This window comes from Nansenia antarctica (genome assembly GCF_963989245.1).
Source record: "Nansenia antarctica genome assembly, chromosome: 3".
Classification (NCBI taxonomy): domain Eukaryota; kingdom Metazoa; phylum Chordata; class Actinopteri; order Argentiniformes; family Microstomatidae; genus Nansenia; species Nansenia antarctica.
The window spans coordinates 80,938,408-80,951,554 of NC_137688.1; positions in this window are offsets into that span (position 1 = coordinate 80,938,408).

Genomic DNA, 13,147 nt, shown 5'->3' on the forward strand with positions numbered 1-13,147 from the left:
ACTTTTAAATAAATGATATATAGCAATTGATTCTTGAAGAATACAAGTTATAAATGCCTAGAAACTGTCTAGCTTCCAAACATGGTTACAACAATGATGTTGTTTTGGATGGTAGTCATTCCTTAGTCATTCCTTCACTCATAGCTCATAGCTACTGTATGCATTTGAGAGTGATTACATTTCTCCAAACTCACCCCTCAGCCCAAAACAGTGGTGTGGAGACTGCCTTGTTGTTGTTTGAATTATAGAGTATGCCTTTCATATGTATCATGTAGGCCAGGCTATAGGAATTATCATCATTGATGCATTTCACTGTTATATTAAGATTGTGTGCCTTTATATGTAAGCTGTAGGTTTGCATACTGTTGCTCTACTGATTGCTCTTCCCAGCAACATTCTACTTGATGTCTATGTGGCATACTAAATGAGTCTTCTATGTGGCATACTAAATTAGTCTTCATCTGGGGTATAAAACCGATTTGTTTGCTAATACCGTACATAATTCCTGTAAGATGCAATGACATTGCTTTCATAATTGGTTTCAGAAAGTGCTTAGTTTCCCCCTTTCAAATGCAAAAATGATAAATGCAAATCAACTTCTCAGTTTGATGAGATGTAAATGGAAGCCTTATTGTCATAAGAAGTGCATCTGAAAATAAGAGATGAATGAATAAAGAATGAATTTGCCCTGTCTCCCCTTTCACGCCAAAACACTGTTAGAATGTTGACATGAAATGGCTTCAGGTTGAACATGTGGCTTTGTTTCCAATAGCGTGCAATATATTCCTCCAATCACTTGCGTCGTAACTCAACTGTGCTGTATCTCCACTTTACAACCTAAAGAGGGCCCTTGACCATAGTGATTTACTGACAATGACAGGTCATTTCTACAAGAAATCAGTTCAGGGCAACAGAGAACCGTATGGCTGTCCCCCACCCACCCACCCACACACACATACACACACACACACACACACACACACACCCACACACCAACACACACACACCCACACACCAACACACACACACCCACACACCCGCACCTGCACGCACACGCACACACACATTCGCACGCACACACACACACGCACACACACACGCACACACGCACGCACGCACGCACGCACGCACGCACGCAGACACACAGACACGCACGCACACACACACACACACACACACGCACGCACACACACACACACGCACACACACACACACGCACAGACTCAAGGTCTGTCATAAAGAACCTGTCTTCTGTGTTGACCCTGCCCCCCCCTCCCCATTAACAGTAAATACACCACAGGGTTGAGTCCATAGACATCACTACAAGTCATCACTCTGTAGTCCATCAGTTTGTAGTCCATCACCCAGCCCACAGACACGCCCCATGATGCCTCTTACACCACCTGACTACCCGACTAAACGCTCCAAAAAACACCTTCATATTAATCCTGTTAAGAACCCTCCAAAACAGCGAATCTAAATTGGAAACCCTGTTCCAAACGCCCGGTCTGCGTTCCGTACCAGCGCTCCTGTTACAGCCACGAGGGCGAATGCTCAGCAGACTGAGGATGTGGAGCAGGAGGTAGAGCCGCCGTCTAATGATCGCAAGGTCGGCAGATCGGCGGTTCGAGCCCCGGCTGGCCACATGTCGAAGTGTCCTCGGGCAAGACACTGAACCCCAAATTGCTTCCCAGTGAGCAGGCCGGCCGGCGCCTTGCATGGTAGCTTGCCGCCACTGGTGTGTGAATGTGTGTGTGTGAACGGGTGAATGAGAGGCCATTGTAAAGCACTTTGGATAAAGGCGCTATATAAGTCAGTCCATTTAGGATGTGTGTGACGCTGAGTTCCGATCAGAGACATCATCATCTACCTCCGGGGTGCGTGTCCTCTGTGTTCAGCCATGGAGAACCAGCCCAGTGTCCTGCCCTGACCTTGGCCTGCCTTTCGCGGCGACTGTACTGTAGCTGCTGGGTTCCCTAAAGCTTCAGCATAAATGCCACACATCTCACACGCACATCCCACACACACCTCTCACACACACACATCACACACACATCTCACACGCACATCCCACACACACCTCTCACACACACATCACACACACATCTCACACGCACATCCCACACACACCTCTCACACACACATCACACACACACACATCTCACACGCACATCCCACACACACATCTCACACGCACATCCCACACACACCTCTCACACGCACATCCCACACACACATCTCACACACATATCACACACACATCTCACACGCACATCCCACACACACCTCTCACACACACATCACACACACATCTCACACGCACATCTCACACACACATCCCACACACACCTCTCACACACACATCCCACACACACCTCTCACACACACATCACACACACATCTCACACACACATCTCACACGCACATCCCACACACACCTCTCACACACATATCACACACACATCTCACACGCACATCCCACACACACCTCTCACACACACATCACACACACATCTCACACGCACATCCCACACACACCTCTCACACACACATCACACACACATCTCACACACACATCCCACACACACAGACAGACACACATATCCCACACACGTCTCAGACACACGTCTCACACACACAGACACAAATATCACACGCACATCTCACACACACATCTCAGACACACACATCTCACACACACATCTCACACACACATCTCACACACACAGACAGACTCACACATCACACACACATCTCACACACACATCACACACACATCTCACACACACACATCTCAGACACACACATCTCACACACACATCACACACACATCTCACACACACATCTCAGACACACACATCTCACACACACATCTCACACACGCACACACAGAAACACATCTCAGACACACATCTCTCTCTCTCTCACACACACACACACACACACACACACAGAAACACATCTCAGACACACATCTCAGACACACATCTCACACACACATCTCACACACACATCACACACACATCTCACACGCACATCCCACACACACATCACACACACACATCTCACACGCACATCCCACACACACATCTCACACACACATCTCACACACACATCACACACACATCTCACACGCACATCACACACACACATCTCACACGCACATCCCACACACACATCACACACACACATCCCACACACATCCCACACACACAGACAGACACACATATCCCACACATATCTCAGACACACATCTCAGACACACATCTCACACACACATCTCACACGCACATCCCACACACACCTCTCACACACACATCACACACACACATCTCACACACACATCTCACACACACAGACACACATCTCACACACACATCTCAGACATACATCTCACACACACAGATACACATCTCACACACACACACATCTCACACACACAGACACACATCTCACACACACACACATCTCACACACACAGACACACATCTCACACACACACACACAGACTGGCGTATATAAAACACAACTGCTGCCGGCCGCATCCCCGGGAGGATTTATTAATCACTTCAGATCATAAAGAACGACACAGTATGTCCTCTGTTGTGTATGTTCTCTGAGTTGTGTATGTCCTCTGAGTTGTGTATGTCCTCTGAGTTGTGTATGTCCTCTGAGTTGTGTATGTCCTCTGTTGTGTATGCCGTGTGAAGACAAAGGCAATTTCACTTTGTGTCGACAATAAAGTTGTGTTCTATGTTTGCATTATTATTATTAGGGTAGTGGTGGTCTAGTGGATAGTGAGTTGGACTTGTGATCGGAAGGTTGTGAGTTCAAATCCCGCCTGAAACCACACCACTACTAGTGTGCCCTTGGGTAAGGCACTTAGCCCAGTTACTCGAGGGGGAATGTCCCTGTAATTCGTAATTGTAAGTCGCTTTGGATTAAAAGCGTCTGCTAAATGGCAAAATTAATAAATTATTATTCCATTCTAAACAAATATAAGTCAAGCTTTTTTGGGGGGGTTTATTTTTTCTCATTGACCTCGGTGACTGTATTCCCCTCAAACACGCAGAACAAAACATACTGAAGATGCTACTCTGAATTATTCCTTCCTGTCCCCTGCCTGCAGTTTTATCTGGGCTAATAGTTTGGTGGTCTAGTAGTGCTGCCTCAGTGTTCTTCTCTTCTCTCCTTCTACCCCTTCGGCTGAATCTGGGCAAGTAGAACATGCTGTGTGCCATCCTCCTCCACTGGCCTGATGCCAGACCCCCCCCCCCCCCTCCTTCCCCGGGGTGTGCTTGTGCTAGCGCTTGATTCTGCTTGGCAAGACGGCCGTGTGTCTTGTACATGACAGGGGGGCGCAACAAGCAGGCCATCTGACAACAGCGGGAGTTTCAGCGTGACTGGGACTGTTCTGCCCAGGCTGGCACTCAAGTTGGACTCTCCGCTTTTAATCTCTCCCTCGGTAGAACGGACGGAAGTCGTATCGAATTATTATGAATTATATCAGATACACCATACACCCCCCCCCCCCCCCTCCCATCCCCCCCACTTCAAAACTGATTCCGGTGCCCTTGCCCCTTACATCCATTACGTCCACTCTCACACTAATACAAATGAAATGATTCCTTGTAAAGAGGGCTTCGTGATCCAGCGTTCCATTCAGAGCTTTTAAAGGAGGCTAGTGGTTGTTTACTATAAATCCTAGTCAGTGTATGCGTTGGTGTGTCCTACTTCAGGATGTAGAGTATCTGCTGCTTTACCCCCGTCCTCCATCAAACCAGGAAGCAGACATCCTTCCGTCCACATCCTCCAATGTCAGACATATTAAAAACTGCCTCTAGCATGTTACCACTGCTATCCACCATATGTCTGGTTAGCAGCAGAGCGCTCTGTGGGCTACAAGCTGCATTATACCAGAGCATTGGGCACATGGAGTTACTAAATGTTAAACTTGAACACAAGCAGCGGGGATGGGGGAGACCACTGAAGCGTTTTGTAATTATGACCTTTGGCTACCTACAGACATGCTTCAGTGCTCTGAGTTATTCTCACTACACAGAGAAAATGGAGGAATTCTTCAAGGGCTGCAGAATGGGAAGCAGATAAGGCATGGTGAAGTTATGGGGTAAATTTGTCAAAAGAAAACACATAGCCTGTTCTTAACTATACGCTTGATCATATGCAGCCAGTTAAAAAAAAAAAAATTAAATCCTTATCTATACATAGGTCCCATCAACAGTTTATCATTAGGACATTTAACAATAAGGTATTGTTTTCATTGAAATGTCCAGGTTTATTATGCTTTGATGATGAAACCATGGTGACGTATGTCATAAGAATATGAAAATAATGTCACATAATGTCACATAGGCTAATGTTGTCAGATATCATAACAAAGGATATAAGTGCTTGGCTTCCCACATTGCTGTGAGGCGTCTCTCTTCATGTCGTTTAAGCTTCTAGAGTCCTAACAAAAACAAAGAAGTTTGTACACATTACACCAATCCTGACATCCCTACACTGGCTACCAGTCTCTCCGAGAATTGAATTCAAAGTACTCCTAATTGCATACAAACCACAAAATGGTCTTGGACCAAAATACATACAAAATACAATACATACAATCAGATCTCCTCCCACCCTATATTCCAGCAAGGCCCCTAAGATCAGCTGAGACTAATCATTCCAAGAGTGAAAACAAAACACAGTGCAGCAGCTTTCAGTCACGCTGCCGCATGCTCCTGGAACAAACTCCCAGAAGAAATCAAATAGGAAATATTTAAATCTAAGCTAAAAAACCTTCATGTTTTGCAGCAGTTATGCACAAACACTTATATGAATGTCTTTTATCCATTAACTGTTGTCTTATTTAATCTTTTATCTATTTACTTATATTTGCTCCTACTATGCTCCTCTTGCTGTATTTTTAATAATGTATGTAAAGCAATTGCCCCTGTTGTATGAAATGTGCTATATACAAATAAACTTGCCTTGCCTGGCCTTGCCTCTGTTTTGTTGGTCAGATGATTGTGAATGTGCTGAGGCATACACAACTTCATTCAGGCTCCGCGGGGGAGGGGTCTGCCTGCCGAACCTGTCCCCCCAGCTCCCCGGGCACGAGGAGACGCGGGTGGGAGCAAGGGGAGACGCGGATGCGAGCGGACAGATTCAGGGGACATGTAAGTAGCCTATAAATAAAGCCACATTTCTTGCATGGGTTATTGATAAAAAATGAAAACGACCATTCGAGTAGGCGATCATATTTTATTTAACTGTATAATGTGAATGAGGAAGTGTGTGTTGTTACAGACGAGCGAAGTAAACTACATCCAGTACCTTGTCACATCTTATTATTACACGGGTGAAGTGTTTTGGAAAAGCTTACCTCCTATAAGATAGAACATTGTACTACATATTTATAACTATTAATTTAGACTACTATTAGCCTATGGCATTAGAAAAAGTATTACTATGCAGTTTTTTATATTCGATTGTCAATAGCCCTGCTGGTCGATGTTAAAAAATAACAACAATTGAATTAAAAGTATATATAACATATAGTGCTGGCACTGCATTTAAATCCGATTTAGAGATGTTCCGTGGATTCTGCCGATTTCTACCTTTTGTAATTTGATACCTATGTATGCTCCAGGCAAAACACATTTTACTGGTAAAACAAAACAACATTAGTAAGGCTATCGAGTTATTGTCAAATGTAACTTTGTACGATGTCTGATAACTGTGATTCAAACAAAAATGTAATGAGATCAAATTAATTAATGAGTGTTCCTGTTGCGGTCAGCTGAATGGGACCTGTTACAGAGGGACGAGGGAGATTAAAGTGGGACTGATAGAGAAAACGCCGCAAATATTCAAATGGCTGATCTTGAACTGCTTTACTATGAACATGAGGACGGTCAACCGGATTTCACAAACAGCATCCCAGCCTGGGCTTCAAACTATCAGCATACCAATAACGTCATTTATTCCGGCGAAAAGTCACTTTCCACGGAGCACCAAGGCGGCCCGGAGAGTTGGGGTTCAGCACCATGGACAGCAGCTGCCTGGCGAGACGGCCGGTCTGGCGCAGCCCCGCAGTGGGGACCAGACAGTGACATAACTGTGTTCTGCGAGGACGAATTTGAAACATCTTTCACCTGCAATGACGGGAATATCAGTGTACGGGAGACCAGTCCGCAGCAGTCAGCGAGGAGCAACAATGGAAGCTTAAGAAGTCGCAGCTCGTCCAGCGAACCACACGAGGGTGTCCTGGAACCTTCCCTGTGGTCCGATGACGAGCTCACATCAGAAGCCTCGGGGAAATCGGTGGATTACGGTTTTATCGGCGCTGTGACTTGTCTGGTGACTGGAATTTTGTTAGTTGCCATCTCCTATACGGTCCCCCGAGAAGTCAGAGTGGAGCGGGACAGCGTGCCCGCCCGGGAGATGGAGAGGCTGGAGAGGGAGAACGCCCGGGTGGCGGGTCACCTGGACCGCTGCGTTATAGCGGGACTCTGTCTGCTCACCCTGGGGGGTGTGGTGCTCTCCACCCTGCTTATGGTCTCCATGTGGAAAGGGGAGATGTTTAGGAGAAAGGCATTCGCCTATTCCAAGCAGTCGGCGAAATTGTACGGCTCCATCAATTTAAGAGGGGGCTCAAGTCCAACTCGACTCCCTCCCCATCTGTGTATTGATGATGAAGATTTGGAAGTTCTCAGTTAAGATTCTGCACAATTGTAAAACATAAAAAAAAAAAAAAAAACTTTCCAGTGGGAACCTTCTGTGCAACCTCTACCAACGGTGTCCTTATAGGCAAATGCTGCTTCTTGATTTGTGAATTTAATGTGGATCTTAAATTGCTATATTGAGAACTGTGTTAAACATGTCATGTCCATGATGGATGGCTTATTTGAAATCCTGACTGACTGAACTCATCCTTACACTCCACGTACACATGTGACAGGTTATTACACTCCACGTACACATGTGACAGGTTATTACACTCCACGTACACATGTGACAGGTTATTACACTCCACGTACACATGTGACAGGTTATTACACTCCACGTACACATGTGACAGGTTATTTGCATGACGTTTGCTATTTTGTCAAAGCAAATTGTTCAGTGTATGTTGTGTCTAAAACTGTAAGACATTGTGATATAATGTCAGGTCAGGTTTAAAAGACAATTGCATGATCAGCATCGACCTCAAACTAACAACAACATCAACAACAATATCTACAACAACAGTATGATCTACATCTGTATATGCATACTGTAGAAATATATGCGGTTGTTGCATTCTTGTTTGTTTATTACCCGGCATATGAGGACACAATTAATATTGTCAGAGGAGAAGAGCAGGAATAATAGGGCTGTGGTTTGATTTGCGAGTGACTCGGTAAATTCCCAATACACCAGGGTATTGACAGCACAGCAGATGTTCAACACACACACACACACACATACACACACACACACACACTGGGGAATAGCACTCCTCTGTTACTTAATTACCCACTGGAAACGTGCAAACCACACTTATCAGCAAAAGACCGATTCCACTCTCCTCCAGATCATAAGTCAGGAACAACTCTCTCCTCTCCATAAGAGGCTGTTTCTTTCACTACGGTTTTTCACTCTGAGTTGTGGAACGATGGCCCCTTTTTCACCGTCAAGGTGCTGTGAAGGAACAATCGTATCCCCCTGCTTACGGTGTGGAGAACGCTGTGCAGTGCAGCTTCTGTAAATGGAAGTGCTTACTGTCTGCAGGATCACATTATCCTGGACCAGGGGGTTGCAATTTCACCAGACATGCAAGTCCTTAACCAGGCAGGATGTGCTACTGTGTTACCTAGCAGCCTTTAACTGTCTGTGTGGGCTTGTCAGACCGTAGACTAACTAAACATTAGGTAGACTCTGTTTAGTGTTTACTAAGAGTGTTCAGGGATAATGAAAGAACAGTGGTGATCTAAGTGTGTGTGTGTGTGTGTGTGTGTGTGTGTGTGTGTGGGTGTGTGTGTGTGTGTGTGAGTAAAGATGTATTGAGTGTTGACTATTGTTTGTGTCCGGAGGGGGGTGGGGGGTGGGTGGGTGGTGGAGCGGAGCAGCATTAGTCATCTCTGGAGGGGGGCAGGCTAATTGGTGACTGAGTTTTGCTTAAGGGACCCTCTAGGTCTCAGCCTCCCTTTACTCACCCACACACACATCCCACGCATGCACGCACACACACACACACACGCACGCATACACACACATACACACACACACACACACACACCCCACGCATGCACGCACACGCACACACACACGCACGCACGCATACACACACATACATACACACACACACACACACACACACCCCACGCATGCACGCACACGCACGCACGCACACACACACACACACACACACACACACGCATACACACACACACACACACACATCACGTATGCACGCACACGCACACACACACACACACGCATACACACACACGCAAACGCATACACACACAGACACACACACCTCCCTGCCCCCCCCCCCCCCTGCATGAATGGAGTCACTCAGAGTAATCAGTCAGGGCAGCTGGCAGCAGGAAATTAAATTGGATGGCTGTGGGGGGGTCGCGTGGGGTCAAGAGCCTGGGTGTGGCAGGCTGAGGACCCCAGGGACCAGGGGAGTGGAGACACACACAGTGGTAATGTATCACACACAGTGGTAATGTATCACACTGGGCGTGGCAACTAACAACCATCAGCTGTCACAACCAGCCATCAGCCTGGGTCTATATTCTATGGCCTTAGATTGAGGAGCTGGGCAGGGACAGGGCTGACATATCTGACATATCTGACATATCTGACATATCTGACTCTGTGTTCTCATGGTAGCAGGAAAGTGTGAGGGAGCGTTGCTTTGAACGGTTTGTTGTGTTTGCTTAATTAGTCTGCAGTGAGGTCATGACTGCAGGTTCTAAAATACCTTTTCAGGATTCATAGCCTTTAGTTAATAGCTTATTCAATAATGATTCTCGTTACCCAGAGTTTGTTGCGTAGCAACGGCAGGAAGAGTCAGCGATAGCTCTGAAGATGGAGGAAGGGGTGACAATGGAGATCTTGGGCTGAGCAGGGAAAGGAACACCTGTGATAATGACTAGCCACCACCATATTCAATCCAAGTAAAGGCTTTCAAAAAAACATTCACATGAAACCGCTTATCGTAACTTTCTACATTTCTCATTCTCTGTCGTTCATCCTTCGAGATGATATAACATGTCAATTGTTGTTCCGTTTGAATTCTCTCCAGTGATTGATATTGACTGACTTCTTCTTCACGAACATCTTCACAATCGACCTCCTGAAGTGCTAAACAGCCTTTGTTCTCTCCGGAGTCACGTTTGGCCGCTTGGCACCGCTCCGTGGTGATGAGCTCATAGCTGTGTCATCTGCTGTTAAGGTAACATCACCCACACATTCTTGTCCCTTGGTGCCGTCGTTGTCTTGAGTGAAGCAAAGAGAGGCGACCATAACCATAGAAACAGAGTCAGCCAGTTGCTAAGGAGAAAACACAGTATGTCGTCTCAGTAAGGGTTTTCCTTGTAAGGAAGTTAAAGATGTAATTTTCCTGTGATGGTAACCATGCTGTGTGTGTGTGTGTGTGTGTGTGTGTGTGTGTGTGTGTGTGTGTGTTGAGTCAGTCAACAGGGCTTTCATGCTTTCAGTGTATGTTTCATGGAATAAAGTGGCTTTGAACTGCACACAAAGAGACAATACTGAAGGTGCTGCCAGTGAGCAAGCTGTGCAACACTCTCTTTCATACAGTATCACCCTAGAGAGAGAGAGAGAGAGGGGGGGAGAGAGAGAGGGAGAGAGGGAGTGAGAGAGTGAGAGAGAGAGAGAGAGGGAGAGAGAGAGGGAGAGAGAGAGGGAGAGAGGGAGTGAGAGAGTGAGAGAGTGAGAGAGAGAGAGAGAGAGCATCTTCCTGCTTGAGATCAAATGCAATTACCATCGCTCCTCCAGCTACAAAATTACTTGAATAATTGATTAAACCAGCATTACCTTTCGATGGTAGGCTACTCTGCTCATTATCAAAATGGAAAATGTTTTTATGTGGAATGTTCTTGAATATATCGTATGTCAACCTGATGCCAGGCCATTACCGTTTCTCGCCTTTAAATCTCAAGACTTACTTTAATCTGTCACGGTGCCGATTACTCATCCGCGTGTATACGCTCCGAAAACGCCGAGCAATCGAGGTGGGACTCAGCAGGCCTGAGTAGAGAGCACGGAGCAGGCATTTATCTCGTAGAGGAATCATATAGCCCCGCACTCCATAATTCTGGGAAATGCATCATTTAGCAGTGAGGAGGGCGGATAATTAATCTTCTAGTCGGGACAGCTTTGCTTACCTTGCCCTTGATTTATGCTGCAATCTATTCCCCCGTGGCCAGGTTTCCACAGCAATGCCGATACCCAGACAGGGACATAAAAAGTTTCCACTGAATATTGATTCCATTTAGGTGGTCCAGCAGACCACAGCTGAATCCCCAGGAGGGTAGGGCTCCATCCCCTGCCAGCTCAATGTGGCGTTACAGAGCATATTCTAGTCACAGAAACACTATAAGTCAGTCACCAAAGAGTCACGGACGGCTTTACAGGCTGTCATCCTCCTTTCTTTGGAACAGATCGATCAAGTGAGCTTTATGTATCAAGCACTTAGTTTTTTCTTTCATGAAAACATTGATTGGTATTATTCTGTCTGCTCTGGTTAGTCTATAGCTCTTTAGCTCCAATTGAGGGGTGACATGACATTTATATATAGTGGTTTAATGTTTTCCGACATTTGTATGTGCTCCCTGAGGAGTGACAGGCTTAAGGAAACTTCAATAGACTTCTGTAAGTGAATATGTAAGTATCTAAGTGAGTGAGTGAGGGAGTGAGTGAGTGAGTGAGTGAGTGAGTGAGTATCTGAGTGAGTGAGTGAGTGAGTGAGTGAGTGAGTGAGTGAGTGAGTGAGTGAGTACATCCACACTAAGTAAATGAGTAGGAGGGAAGGTATTGTGCCAGTTTTGCTGGAATACAGTAGCACAGTAAGTATTCACCAGGATCTGGAAGACTTCATTTACTACCTATCACCATAACTATGATTTGTGTTAATGTTCGCATAAGGCAGAAATGGGGGTGCTGAGTTATGAAGTGTGGTGCCTGAATAACTGCTGTAGTGTTTTTCATAAGAGGCGCACACTCTTAGAAAAAAGGATTTGAAAAAGGGTTCTATGGCTTGCCCTGGTACTACACCCTTCTGACACCTCTAGTACTACACCCTTCTGACACCTCTAGTTCCTACACCCTTCTGACACCTCTAGTCCTACACCCTTCTGACAGCTCTAGTCCTACACCCTTCTGACAGCTCTAGTCCTACACCCTTCTGACACCTCTAGTACTACACCCTTCTGACAGATCTAGTACTACACCCTTCTGACAGCTCTAGTTCATACACCCTTCTGACAGCTCTAGTTTATACACCCTTCTGACAGCTCTAGTCCTACACCCTTCTGACAGCTCTAGTACTACACCCTTCTGACACCTCTAGTCCTACACCCTTCTGACACCTCTAGTACTACACCCTTCTGACACCTCTAGTCCTACACCCTTCTGACACCTCTAGTACTACACCCTTCTGACACCTCTAGTCCTACACCCTTCTGACAGCTCTGGGTGAATGATGCGACCTGTCACCTAGCTCCAAGAAAGAACAGACAGCATTGTTAAAATATGCCTGTTTAAGAAACCAGGTTTTGTGTTGTTTCCTGCAACTGTAACGGGAACAGTGAAAACTAATGAGGATGAGGATGAGGAACTCCACATCATTATTAACTCATGGGTTTCTGTCTTCCCTCCCTTGTAATGCAGATGATCTCATCCCCCTCTTCATCCCCCTCTCCATCCCCCTCTTCTTCCCTCTCATGTGCGTCTGTCCTCTGGCAATTGAGTAATTGAAAAAAACAAACGGTATCATACTTCGCCCACACACATTCGTTCCCTCCTGCACACAGTGTAAGAATTTGTTTCCATCTGACATGATGTCTGTCAAATATATTGGAATAATCAGCTGAATTGTGTTGTTGAGTTATTTTGAGACAACAAC